At 38.9% G+C, this 15,000-nt stretch overlaps 1 protein-coding gene across 2 annotated transcripts in view; it reads right to left on the reverse strand.

The window, feature by feature from the left end:
* The window catches only part of LOC133535176 (contactin-4-like), a 645,232-nt gene that overhangs the window by 447,281 nt on the left and 182,951 nt on the right, over window positions 1–15,000 (reverse strand). Inside the window, exon 1 of one of the 2 annotated variants that reach the window (XM_061874741.1) lies at window positions 8,871–9,015. The exons of the other annotated variant lie outside the window; for it this stretch is intronic. The gene's annotated coding sequence lies outside the window, so the exon portion shown is untranslated. Of the gene's footprint in view, window positions 1–8,870; window positions 9,016–15,000 lie in introns of those variants that run through there. 2 annotated transcript variants of the gene reach the window in all.

Genomic DNA, 15,000 nt, shown 5'->3' on the forward strand with positions numbered 1-15,000 from the left:
TTTGGGACAGAGGACCCTATTGTATTTCTAAGGTTTTATTTGGGACCAAATGTCCCTTTGGGACAGAGGACCCTATTGTGTTTCTAAGGTTTTATTTGGGACCGAATGCCCCTTTGGGACAGAGGACCCTATTGTGTTTCTAAGGTTTTATTTGGGACCAAATGTCCCTTTGGGACAGAGGACCCTATTGTATTTCTAAGGTTTTATTTGGGACCGAATGCCCCTTTGGGACAGAGGACCCTATTGTGTTTCTAAGGTTTTATTTGGGACCAAATGTCCCTTTGGGACAGAGGACCCTATTGTATTTCTAAGGTTTTATTTGGGACCGAATGTCCCTTTGGGACAGAGGACCCTATTGTATTTCTAAGGTTTTATTTGGGACCGAATGTCCCTTTGGGACAGAGGACCCTATTGTATTTCTAAGGTTTTATTTGGGACCAAATGTCCCTTTGGGACAGAGGACCCTATTGTATTTCTAAGGTTTTATTTGGGACCAAATGTCCCTTTGGGACAGAGGACCCTATTGTATTTCTAAGGTTTTATTTGGGACCAAATGTCCCTTTGGGACAGAGGACCCTATTGTATTTCTAAGGTTTTATTTGGGACCGAATGTCCCTTTGGGACAGAGGACCCTATTGTATTTCTAAGGTTTTATTTGGGACAAAATGTCCCTTTGGGACAGAGGACCCTATTGTATTTCTAAGGTTTTATTTGGGACCGAATGCCCCTTTGGGACAGAGGACCCTATTGCATTTCTAAGGTTTTATTTGGGACCAAATGTCCCTTTGGGACAGAGGACCCTATTGTATTTCTAAGGTTTTATTTGGGACCGAATGTCCCTTTGGGACAGAGGACCCTATTGTGTTTCTAAGGTTTTATTTGGGACCAAATGTCCCTTTGGGACAGAGGACCCTATTGTATTTCTAAGGTTTTATTTGGGACCAAATGTCCCTTTGGGACAGAGGACCCTATTGTATTTCTAAGGTTTTATTTGGGACCGAATGTCCCTTTGGGACAGAGGACCCTATTGTGTTTCTAAGGTTTTATTTGGGACCAAATGTCCCTTTGGGACAGAGGACCCTATTGTGTTTCTAAGGTTTTATTTGGGACCAAATGTCCCTTTGGGACAGAGGACCCTATTGTATTTCTAAGGTTTTATTTGGGACCAAATGTCCCTTTGGGACAGAGGACCTTATTGTGTTTCTAAGGTTTTATTTGGGACCGAATGTCCTTTTGGGACAGAGGACCCTATTGTATTTCTAAGGTTTTATTTGGGACCCAATGTCCCTTTGGGACAGAGGACCCTATTGTATTTCTAAGGTTTTATTTGGGACCGAATGTCCTTTTGGGACAGAGGACCCTATTGTATTTCTAAGGTTTTATTTGGGACCCAATGTCCCTTTGGGACAGAGGACCCTATTGTATTTCTAAGGTTTTATTTGGGACCGAATGTCCCTTTGGGACAGAGGACCTTATTGTGTTTCTAAGGTTTTATTTGGGACCAAATGTCCCTTTGGGACAGAGGACCCTATTGTATTTCTAAGGTTTTATTTGGGACCAAATGTCCTTTTGGGACAGAGGACCCTATTGTATTTCTAAGGTTTTATTTGGGACCAAATGTCCTTTTGGGACAGAGGACCCTATTGTATTTCTAAGGTTTTATTTGGGACTGAATGTCCCTTTGGGATAGAGGACCCTATAGTATTTCTAAGGTATTATTATTATTATACCGCCGCCTCTTTGAGCTGTAATTTGACCCCCTTAAAATGCTTCAAAACTCACCAAATTTTACACACACATCAGGACTGGCAAAAATTGCCATCTAATAAAAAAAAATACATAAATAAAATGAAATAAAATAAAAAAACTCAAAATTGCGCTCTAGCGCACCCTAGGAAAAACACAGACAAAACTGCTTGAATGCTTGTAGGAATGTCGTAGAGACATGAAACAAAAACCTCTATGTAGGTCTGACTTAGACCTAGATTTCATAAAATGACATCTTTCAGAAAAATCAACAGAAAGTTGGCGAAAAACCCTTCAAAACAAACATTTCCTTGAAAAAAAAGTCATTTTTGCCACTTTGAGCTGTAATTTTACCCCCTTCAAATGCTTCAAAACTCACCAAACTGGACACACACATCAGGACTGGCGAAAATTTCGATTAAATAAAAAAACCAAACCCCAAAACTCAAAATTGCGCTCTACGGCCACCTCGGAATAAAACACAGACAAAACTTTACCGTGAATTGATAAACGTGGACCCCGACTTAACAAGTTGAAAAACGTATTTGAGTGTTGCCATTTAGTGGTCAATTGTACGGAATATGTACTGAACTGTGTAATATACTAATAAAAGTATCAATCAATCAATCAATCAAAAACTGCTCCTAGGAAGAAAACACACACAAAACTGTTTGTGATTTCCGGTAAGAATGTCTTAGAGACATGAAACAAAAACCTATATGTAGGTCTCACTTAGACCTACATTTCATTCATTTACATTCCTCAGCAAAGATCAACCGGAAGTTGGCAATTACCCCTTCAAAACTAAAGTTTTGTAAAAACCCGTCACCTTTTTTCAAACATTATCTCCTTCGAGCGCGTTTGTTGTGTCGGCTTCAAACTCGCACAGGAGAGCGAGTGAACCCTTCTGATTAACAGTTGCGAAAATAGTTTTAATAACTGCTCCGGTTTTGATTTTACAAGCCATTAAAGAACCGCTAAGCTGATGCTGCTGCCGTCTCAAGATGGCCGCTTAAAAGCAGGAAGCACCAGCATGACCACACAAAGCAGAGAAGGTAGGCACTGTGCAGGTAAAGATATGTTGACTGGGTGAAAGAAGGAGGCACCAGTTTGACTCCAGGATACAGAGAAGGTAGGTTAAGTGCAGGTAAAGATATGTTGTCTGGGTGATGGCAGGAAGCACCACTGTGTATGAGTGACAGAAAGAAACACCAGTGTTACCCCAGGATGCAGGGAAGGTAGGTAATGTGCAGGTAAAGATATATTGAATGGGTAAAGGCAGGAAACACCAGCAAAAGTCGGTCCCGTCCATCGCTGCTTGCAGCTTTAACATTGCAATTGAAATGTAAACTTTTAAATACCATTAGAGATTCCTAATGAAGCCTTTGCTTGACGCTCCTTTACTTTCTCCGACCATTTCAACTTATTCAGAACGTTACCATTTTTTTTTAAATTTACTCCCAAAATTCCCTCCTTTCCCATTGAAAAGAATGGGACAATTTTCATAGTTCCACAACTTCCGCTCAAATCTTTCCAACTTCAAAATATTCAGCCGTTCAAGAATTGTCTGCTACTTTCAAAAACTGTAAAAAAAATAAAATTAAAATAAAAAAATCCCGGATTTCCAGGAAGTCTCAGTTTTTAGGGACATTTTCCCCATTCCAAATGAATTATCCATTGTTCACACTTCCACAATCCCGACATTTTTCAACCTATTCAAACCAATCCACCTTCAACATATTCCACTCATCCTGGACGTTGAAACTATATTTTTTTTCAAGTTCAAAACAAATTCCAGGGATTCCCAGAATTCCACTTTTTTCAAACCCTTTTTTCCGGCGACTAATCCTTCCACATTTTTCAACCCATTTCCTCCGTTCCACCGTCAAAACATTCCTCTTAATCAGGACAAACAACTAAGTAGTTTTTCGAACTGGAAAAATTCCCGGTTTTCCTGAAATTCTAGGAATTCCTTAAGACCAATTCTCAATGAAAAATTTCTCGACCAATTTGAAAAATTCCAACACTCATTCAGAACGTTAATATATTTTTTTTACATTTTCGCAAAAAAATTCCCTCTTTTCCCATTGAAAAGAATGGGGCAATATTCAAAGTTCCACAATTTGCACTCGAACTGTTCCAACTTCAAAATATTCAGCCTGTTCAAGAATTGTGTGCTCCCTTTCAAAAACTGTAAAATTTCCAAAAATTCACAGTTTTTAGGGACATTTTCCCCATTCCAAATGAATTATCCATTGTTCACACTTCCACAAACCCGACATTTTTCAACCTATTCAAACCAATCCACCTTCAACATATTCCACTCATCTTGGACGTTGAAACTATATTTTTTTTCAAGTTCAAAACAAATTCCAGGAATTCCCAGAATTCCACATTTTTCAAACCGTTTTTTTCTGGCGACTACTCCTTCCACATTTTTCAAACAATTTCGACCATTCCACCGTCAAATCATTCCTCTTAATCAGAACAAAAAACGAAGGTGTTTTTCGAACTGGAAAAATTCCCATTGTTCCCTAAATTCCTTAATACCATTTCTCAATTAAAAACGTTACTACTTCAACATTTCTCGACCATTTCAACTCATTCAGAACGTTAACATTTTTTTACATTTTCCCAAAAAATTACCGCTTTTCCCATTGAAAATAATGGGGCAATATTCAAAGTTCCACAACTCCCACTTGAACCGTTCCAACTCCAAAATATTTAACCTGTTCAAGAATTGTCTGCTACTTTCAAAAACTGTAAAAAAAAAAAAAATTCTCGGATTTCCAAGAATTCTCAGTGCTTAGTGACATTTTCCCCATTCCAAATGAATTATCCATTGTTCACACTTCCACAATCCCAACATTTTTCAACCTATTCAAACCATTCCACCTTCAACATATTCCACTCATCCTGAACGTTGAAATTATCATTTTTTTCAAGTTCAAAACAAATTCCAGGAATTCGAAGAAATGCCTTTTTTTCCAGCGACTACTCCTTCCACATTTTTCAAACCATTTGAACCATTCCACCGTCAAAATGTTCCTCTTTATCAGGACAAAAAAACTAAGTAGTTTTTCGAACTGGAAAAATTCCCGTTTTTCCCGAAACTCCTTAATACCGTTTCTCAATTAAAAACGTTACTACTTCAACATTTCTCGACCAATTTGAAAAATCCCAACACCGACTATTTCAACTCATTCAGAACGTTAACATTTTCTTACATTTTCCCAAAAAATTACCGCTTTTCCCCATTGAAAATAATGGGGCAACATTCAAAGTTCCACAACTCCCACTCAAACCATTACAACTTCAAAATATTCAGCCTGTTCAAGAATTGTCTGCTACTTTCAAAAACTGCAAAAAAAAAAAAAATTCTCGGATTTCCAAGAATTCTCAGTGCTTAGTGACATTTTCCCCATTCCAAATGAATTATCCATTGTTCACACTTCCACAATCCCAACATTTTTCAACCTATTCAAACCAATCCACTTTCAACATATTCCACTCATCCTGGACGTTGAAACTATATATTTTTTCAAGTTCAAAACAAATTCCAGGAATTCGAAGAAATCCCTTTTTTTCCAGCGACTACTCCTTCCACATTTTTCAAACCATTTCAACCATTCCACCGTCAAAATATTCCTCTTTATCAGGACAAAAAAACTAAGTAGTTTTTCGAACTGGAAAAATTCCCGTTTTTCCCAAAATTCCTTTATACCATTTTTCAATTAAAAATGTTACTACTTCAACATTTCTCGACCAATTTGAAAAATCCCAACACCGACCATTTCAACTCATTCAGAACGTTAACATTTTCCCCAAAAATTACCGCTTTTCCCATTGAAAATAATGGGGCGATATTCAAAGTTCCACAACTCCCACTCAAACCTTTACAACTTCAAAATATTCAGCCTGTTCAAGAATTGTCTGCTACTTTCAAAAACTGTAAAAAATAAATAAATTCTCGGATTTCCGAGAATTCTCAGTGTTTAATCCTAACATTTTTCAACCTATTCAAACCAATCCACTTTCAACATATTCCAGTCATCCTGGACATTGAAACTATCATTTTTTTTCAAGTTTAAAACAAATTCCAGGAATACCCAGAATTCCGTTTTTTTCAAACCCTTTTTTTCCGGCAACTTCTCCTTTCACATTTTTCAAACCATTTCAACCATTCCACCGTCAACACATTCCTCTTAATCAGGACAAAAAAACAAAGAAGTTTTTCGAACTGGAAAAATTCCCGTTGTTCCCTAAATTCCTTAATACTATTTCTCAATTAAAAATGTTACTACTTCAACAATTCTCGACCAATTTGAAAAATCCCAACACCGACTATTTCTACTCATTCAGAACGTTAACATTTTTTTACATGTTCCCAAAAAATTCCCTTTTTTCCTATTGAAAATAATGGGGCAACATTCAAAGTTCCACAACTCCCACTTGAACCGTTCCAACTTTAAAATATTTAGCCTGTTCAAGAATTGTCTGCTACTTTTCAAAAACTGTAAAAAAAAAAAAAATTCCCCGATTTCCAAGGATTCTCAGTGTTTAGTGACATTTTCCCCATTCTAAATGAATTATCCATTATCACACACTTCTACAATCCCAACATTTTTCAACCTATTCAAACCAATCCACCTTAAACATATTCCACTCATCCTGGACGTTGAAATTATCATTTTTTTCAAGTTCAAAACAAATTCCAGGAATTTGAAGAAATCCCTTTTTTTCCGGCGACTACTCCTTCCACATTTTTCAAACCATTTGAACCATTCCACCGTCAAAATGTTCCTCTTTATCAGGACAAAAAAACTAAGCTGTTTTTCGAACTGGAAAAATTCCCGTTGTTCCCTAAATTCCTTAATACCATTTCTCAATTAAAAACGTTACTACTTCAACATTTCTCGACCAATTTGAAAAATCACAACACCGACCATTTCAACTCATTCAGAACGTTAACATTTTTTTACATTTTCCCAAAAAATTACCGCTTTTCCCATTGAAAAGAATGGGGCAATATTCAAAGTTCCACAACTCCCACTTGAACCGTTCCAACTCCAAAATATTTAACCTGTTCAAGAATTGTCTGCTACTTTCAAAAACGGTAAAAAAAAAAAAAAATTCTCGGATTTCCAAGAATTCTCAGTGTTTAGTGACATTTTCCCCATTCCAAATGAATTATCCATTGTTCACACTTCCACAATCCCAACATTTTTCAACCTATTCAAACCATTCCACCTTCAACATATTCCACTCATCCTGGACGTTGAAATTATCATTTTTTTCAAGTTCAAAACAAATTCCAGGAATTCGAAGAAATGCCTTTTTTTCCAGCGACTACTCCTTCCACATTTTTCAAACCATTTCAACCATTCCACCGTCAAAATGTTCCTCTTTATCAGGACAAAAAAACTAAGTAGTTTTTCGAACTGGAAAAATTCCCGTTTTTCCCGAAACTCCTTAATACCGTTTCTCAATTAAAAACTTTACTACTTCAACATTTCTCGACCAACTTGAAAAATCCCAACACCGACCATTTCAACTCATTCAGAACGTTAACATTTTCCCCAAAAATTACCGCTTTTCCCATTGAAAGTAATTGGGCGATATTCAAAGTTCCACAACTCCCACTCAAACCTTTACAACTTCAAAATATTCAGCCTGTTCAAGAATTGTCTGCTACTTTCAAAAACTGTAAAAAATAAATAAATTCTCGGATTTCCGAGAATTCTCAGTGTTTAATCCCAACATTTTTCAACCTATTCAAACCAATCCACTTTCAACATATTCCAGTCATCCTGGACATTGAAACTATCATTTTTTTTCAAGTTTAAAACAAATTCCAGGAATACCCAGAATTCCGTTTTTTTCAAACCCTTTTTTTCCGGCAACTTTTCCTTTCACATTTTTCAAACCATTTCAACCATTCCACCGTCAACACATTCCTCTTAATCAGGACAAAAAAACAAATAAGTTTTTCGAACTGGAAAAATTCCCAGTTTTCCCAAAATTCCTTAATACTATTTCTCAATTAAAAATGTTACTACTTCAACAATTCTCGACCAATTTGAAAAAGCCCAACACCGACTATTTCTACTCACTCAGAAAGTTAACATTTTTTTTTTACATTTTCCACAAAAAAATTCCCTCTTTTCCCATTGAAAATAATGGGGCAACATTCAAAGTTCCACAACTCCCACTTGAACCGTTCCAACTTCAAAATATTCAGCCTGTTCAAGAATTAAATAAGCTCTGCTTCAAGAATTAAATAAGTTTTGTTTCTTCCTACTCCTTTTCGAACATGTTGAAAAGAGAAACTGGAAATTGTGATGTATCATGTTGTATACTTGCATGTTCGAAATAAACTCAAACTCAAGTGTGCTCCCTTTCAAAAACTGTAAAAAAAAAAAAATCCCGGATTTCCAAGAATTCTTAGTGTTTAGTGACATTTTTCCCATTCCAAATGAATTATCCATTGTTCAAACTTCTACAATCCCCAAATTTTCCAACCAATCCACCTTCGACTTCTTCCACTCATCCTGGACATTCGAACTAAGTCTTTCCCAAAATTCCAAACCAAATTCCGTTTTTCCTGGAAATTCAAAGTCTTTCAACAATCAAACTAGTCTTACGTTCTTCCTACATTCTGTCAGCATTGAACCATTCACATGCAACTCCTTCGGGAATTGCCTCATCTAGTAAAATTAAAAACAACCGCATTTTCTCCGATTTAACTTTCAGATTGTAGCCAGAGGCTCATTTTTTTTGTTGCTGTTTTTATCTGCCACACGTAGAAAGCCGGTCCGTGCAAATAATGCGTATATTAAACCTGGTCCCTGGGGTGAAAACAGGTTTGGGCCCCCTGATCAAAACTTCCCACCCGGGACCGGTATCAAAGCTGCAGTAGGTGGTCAATCCGAGGGATTATTATGGGCAGGGTGGATTGACAGGGATTAGGCTACTAACATCTGCGGATTACTTTTTATCACTATCATTATTATGACTCCAAGCACGGTCATTTCCAAGCAGAAAGTGGAGAGAAGGCATCAACAATTAATGATTGAAAAAACATGATTTGAGTGAAGTTGACGATCATCCAGACCAACACCTACCTGTTTGCAGAGAATCGTACGCATGAATCCCGCCGCCTCAGTTTAATCCGTCACCCCCCAGACAAAAGTGTCGCTGCCGGTCGCCAGTCATCCGAGATACGGCTGCGGTACGACGCTTCCTCCGTGCGGCAGCACTACTGCGTCTCCATCCCACAACCGCCCCCCCTTTTCCTCTCTCTCTCTCTCTCTCTCTCTCCCCCACCCACCGCGTCAGAGTCTCGCCGGCTGTGAAAGTGAAGTCTCGGCGTTGTCGCTGCGACTCGCCCAGCTCGACCTCCCTCCTACCGCGCCGGAGAAGGACAGGAGTGGGCTGCGCACGCTGGCGGCCGGCGGGCTCAGAATAGAGAGAGAGAGAGAGAGGGAGGGAGAGAGAAAGAGAGAGATAGGAGGGAAGAAGAAGGAAAAAAGAAGCCCTGTCTTGTGAGTCTCCCCGGACCAGCCTCTCAATGTGCCGGCCATCCAAGCGTAACAGACTCCCCCCTCCTCTTTGCACTCTTGATGCTGGGACGCGGCGCCGAGTTAGCGATGGACCACTTATTTATTTTTTTAAAAGCCACTTAACACCAGAAAAAAAACAAAAAACGACACAAGTCTGTCTTAACCAGGGGTCTCAAACTCAAATTACCTGGGGGCCACAGGATGTAGAAATTGGGGGAGGCTGGGCAGGGGTGCCAAAAAGGGGTGGTAAAGGAGACGGATTCTAGGGGACCATGATGCAGGGCGGCTCAGAGAGGCCCCTAATGATGATGAAATTATGTGTTGGGGGGCCCTGTAAGTATTCTTTTCATGGGGCCCAAAATCCCTAGCTGGGCCGCAAGAAAAGATTTCTTAAAAAAAATCTAACATGCACTTTTTAATGAATACACAATCTTTGAATGGCTTTCCCGCCCTAGCAACATACTTGCCAACTCTCGCGATCTTTCAGGTACACACCGGAGTATCAGTGCCCCTCTCGACAATATCCCGGGGCAATCATTCTCCCGGACAACAATATTAAGGGCGTGCCGTGATGGCGCTGCCTTAAGCGTCCGCTTTTCCACCCCGTCACATATTGTAAGAGGTTTCTGCAGACCCACGGAAGTGACTGCAAGACATAATTGGTCAACAGCCATACAGGTCACACTGAGGGTGGCCGTATAGACAACTTTATCACTGTTACAAATATGCGCCACACTGTTAACCCACACCAAACAAGGTTGACAAACACATTTTCGGAGAACATCCGCACCGTAGCACAACATATGTCACAGTTATTAGGTGTCGAACCCCAAGCTGCAGAGAAGGAGGCGGGCATTTGGTAAGCGAACATGATTTAATAAAGATACTATGACAAAAACAAAACCAAAAGGGTACAAACAAAAAGCACGCACATGGGCGGATATAACAAACTAAGGACTATGAACAAACTAATCGGAAGCAGCGAACAAAAAATAGTAAGCTACAAAACATCTACCAAATATAGCTTACCGCTACGCTGCATTCACAAAACCAGTAGGAATGACAAGTAAAAAATGACATTGACACGACACTACAATGATCCAGCAACTGACAAGACGAAACAGGTACAAATAGGAGCAGGCTGATTGACACCAGGTGTGACCAGATGCCAATCAGCCGCAGCTGAGTGAAAACAGGACACAGGGAGACAAACAGGAAGCTGGACCAAAATAACGGTACGGGCAAGGATTTTTTTTATTAGCGACCGAAAGTTGCAAACTTTATCGTCGATGTTCTCTACTAAATCCTTTCAGCAAAATTATGTCAATATGGCGAAATGATCAAGTATGACACATAGAATGGAGCTGCTGACCCCGTTTAAATAAGAACATCTCATTTCAGTCGGCCTTTAAAGATGTACGATAATGGCTTAGTTGCCGATACCCGATGTTCCGATATTGTCTAACTCAATTCTTTGGCATCTTAGTCACAGATGTCCATGCTAATTTACTCTCTTGTGTCAGACACTTATTTAAATTTGATGTTTATTTTTAAAAAAACAAAAAAATTTAAATTTTGTAATGATACTTTAATCATTATTAATAGTTTGTTTTTATGTAAATATTTTTTTGGAGATGTGGACTTGTCCAGGGTGTACGTCGCCTTCCGCCTAATTGTAGCTGAAATAGGCACCAGCGCCCACCGCGATCCCAAAGGGAATAAGCGGTAGAAAAAGGATGGATGGATGGAATTTTGTCATCCTATTTAAGTCAATTATTAGCCTTATATTTTCAGTTTTAATGAGTGTCGTCTCAGTGTTTTTAATTATTATTATTTATTTAATTATTTAATTTAAATTGTCTTATTTTAACTTGACGTTTTGTTGATACGTTACATTCAAGTTTGTAAGTTTGTTGACGACACCTAGCATGGCTGTAAAAGCCAATTCTTGAGTGAGAGTCCCAGTTGCACTTTGCGCAAACATTACCGATAACGATATCAACCAATACCGATACATACAGTCGTGGAAATAACACATTATCAGGCCCAACCATTCTCCTCATCCGTTGCTCATTAGTGCAACACCAACGCCGGAAATACGTACTGGGGAAAAAAAACCTCTGACCGGAACTCTCTAATAACTTGAGTTCCTTGGGTGAATTATGCCAACCCACTACACTGGTAGTTTTTAGCACTTCCATCCCGAGGTATAAGTTAGAACTTTACACTACTTTATATTACAAACCCCGTTTCCATAAGAGTTGGATAATTGTGTTAGATGTAAATATAAATGGAATATAATGATTTGCAAATCCTTTTCAACCTATATTCAGTTGAATATGCTACAAAGACAACAAATTTGATGTTCAAATTCATAAACTTAATTTTTTTTTTGCAAATAGTAATTAACTTATAATTTCATGGCTGCAACACGTGCCAAAGTAGTTGGGAAAGGGCATGTTCACCACTGTGTTACATCACCTTTTCTTTTAACAACACTCAATAAACGTTTGGGAATTGAATAAACTAATTGTTGAAGCTTTGAAAGTGGAATTCCTTCCCATTCTTGTTTTATGTAGAGCTTCAGTCCTTCAACAGTCCGGGGTCTCCGCTGTCGTATTTTACTCTTCATAATGCGCCACACATTTTCGATGGGAGATTGGTCTGGACTGCAGGCGGGCCAGAAACATACCTGCACTCTTTTTCTACGAAACCACGCTGTTGTAACACATGACTTGGCATTGTCTTGTTGAAATAAGCAGGGGCGTCCATGATAACGTTGCTTGGATGACAACATATGTTGATCCAAAACCTGTATGGACCTTTCAGCATTAATGGTGCCTTCACAGATGTGTAAGTTACCCATGCCTTGGGCACTAATACACCCCCATACCATCACACATGCTGGCTTTTCAACTTCCCGCCTATAACAATCCGAATGGTTATTTTCCTCTTTGGTCCGGAGCACACCACGTCCACAGTTTTCAAATATAATTTTTAATGTGGACTCGTCAGACCACAGAACACTTTTCCATTTTCCATCAGCGAAGTCAGCGGCGTTCTTTGGTGTTGTTGATAAATGGGTTTTGCTTTGCATAGCAGAGTTTTAACTTGCACTTACAGATGTAGCGACCAACTCTAGTTACTGACAGTGGTTTCATAAAGTGTTCCTGAGTCCATGTGGTGATATCCTTTACATACCGATGTCAGTTTTTGATGCAGTACCGCCTGAGGAATCAAAGGTCCGTAATATCATCGCTTACGTGCAGTGCTTTCTCCAGATTCTCTGAACCTCTTGATGATTTTACGTACCGTAGATGGTAAAATCCCTAAATTCCTTGCAATAGCTCGTTGAGAAATGTTGTTCTAAAACTGTTTGACAATTTTATTACAAAGTGGTGACCCTCGCCCCATCTTTGTTTGTGAATTACTGAGCATTTCATGGAAGCTGCTTTTATACCCAATCATGGCACCCACCTGTTCCCAATTAGTCTGCACACCTGTGGGATGTTCCAAATAAGTGTTTGATGAGAATTTCTACACTTTATCAGTATTTATTGCCACCTTTCCCAACTTTTTTGTCACGTGTTGCTGGCATCAAAATCTAAAGTTAATGAGTTTGAACATCAAATATCTTGTCTTTGTAGCCTGAATATGGCTTGAAAATGATTTGTAAATCATTGTATTGCATTTATATTTACATCTAACACAATTTCCCAACTCATATGGAAACGGGGTTTGCAGTAATGAGTAATATAATTACTTTTACATCCGTTCCAACGCCATTAGCAATGGCTTGAAAAAAAAACGCGGCACGCTACTTTTGATGTGGTTTTAGGTCGACAACAAGACAGTGTCGTGTTCAATGCAGGGAATATTTTGTTCACAAGTGAAGGCAACAAGCAGCGCCGCACTAAAAAGGAAGTTGATATCAAATAGGAAGAGGCAGCGTCACACTGGGACACGGCAGACAAACAACACACACACACACACACACACACCACTACACAATGGGAATAATGAACAACAAATCGATGATTGACGTGACAAACTTGCCATCCAAAATTCACCCCGTTTGTTGACAAGATATGAAAGCCATAGAAGCACATTCGATCTCTTTATTAAGCAGAGGCACCACAATCTGCTGAAAAGATAAAAAAAGAGGAGGCGTCGAAGCCCACAAAGTGTGTTGCTAACTGTTAAAGCCAAAAAAAACACACCTCCCTTGAAACCCTCCATGACGTCAGAGTCACTAAGCAACAAGCCCTGCCTTTTTAAAGCACTGACTCTGCACTCTGTACTCTTTTATTAAACATCTCTCTAATCCAGGGGTGTCAAACTCAAATACAGAGTGGGCCAAAATTTTAAAACTGAACAAAGCCGCGGGCCAAGGTTGAACGAATTAAACTTTTAATAGGGACCCAAACAAGTTTTGCATTGAATATTGAACAAGCAAGGCTTATATAACTTTAGTGACATGCAAAATCCAGTTTCAAATAATAATAACTTAAAAAATATCAATGGCATATCAAATAAAATTTAAATAAAAATTTAATCTTCTGAGGTAAATATAAAAATCTTTCCACAGGCTACTAATAAATTTGAAAATAAAATAACAATAATGAATGAACCAAACATTCAAGCCTTGAAGTAGCAAGAGAAAATGCATGAATAAAACGTTAATTATTTGGTCAGTTTGCTGGAAGTTTCCCGGAAGAGTTAGTGCTGCAAGGGGTTCTGTTGTGTTACAGTGCGGGTGTTCACCCGAAATGTGTTTGTCATTCTTGTTTGGTGTGGGTTCACAGTGTGGCGCATACTTGCAACAGTGCTAAAGTTGTTTAAACGGCCACCCTCAGTGTGACCTGTATGGTTGTTGACCAAGTATGCCTTGCATTCACTTGTGTGTGTGTAAAAGCCACAAATATTATGCGACACGCTGTTAGTATGGAGGAAAAGCGGACGTGACGACAGGTTGTAGAGAACGCTAAAGGTAGTGTCTTAAATACATGCCCCCAATATAGTTGTCCAGGTGGAAATCGGTAGAAATTCAGGAGAATGGTTGCCCCGGGAGATTTTACGGGAGGGGCACTGAACTTCGGGAGTCTACGGGAAAAAATTAGGAGGGTTGGCAAGTATGAGTATTAGCTGTGAATGCGGTGTTACAGCGGCACCGACGTTGTATAACACTGGCGGGCCAACTCTAATGCTAAATTGATATTGCCTCAAGGGCCAAATTAAATTACACGGCGGGCCAGAGTTTGACAGCTGGCTCTAATGCATATGCCAGAGATTTAATACTTATTTATAAATAAAACTAACTTTACTTTCCCTAGTAATTAATTACATTTATTAATGAGTAACTCCTTTAGTAATTCAATTACTTTTCTGTGAAGTAACGAGTAACCATGATTAATGACTTTTTAATGGTAGCTTTCAGAACAATTAAAATAAATACCGTATTTCCTTGAATTGCCGCCGGGGCGCTAATTAATTTAAAACCTCATCTCACTCCTGCGCTTACCAAAGGCATGCACTAAAAGTAAGCATGCGCTAATTAATTTAAAACCTCTTCTCACTCCGGCACTTACCAAAGGCATGCGGTAAAAGTAAGCATGCGCTAATTAATTTAAAACCTCTTCTCACTCCTGCGCTTGCCAAAGGCATGCGGTAAAAGTAAGCACGCGCTAATTAA

Source organism: Nerophis ophidion, linkage group LG16 (genome assembly GCF_033978795.1).
Source record: "Nerophis ophidion isolate RoL-2023_Sa linkage group LG16, RoL_Noph_v1.0, whole genome shotgun sequence".
Taxonomy (NCBI): Eukaryota; Metazoa; Chordata; class Actinopteri; order Syngnathiformes; family Syngnathidae; genus Nerophis; species Nerophis ophidion.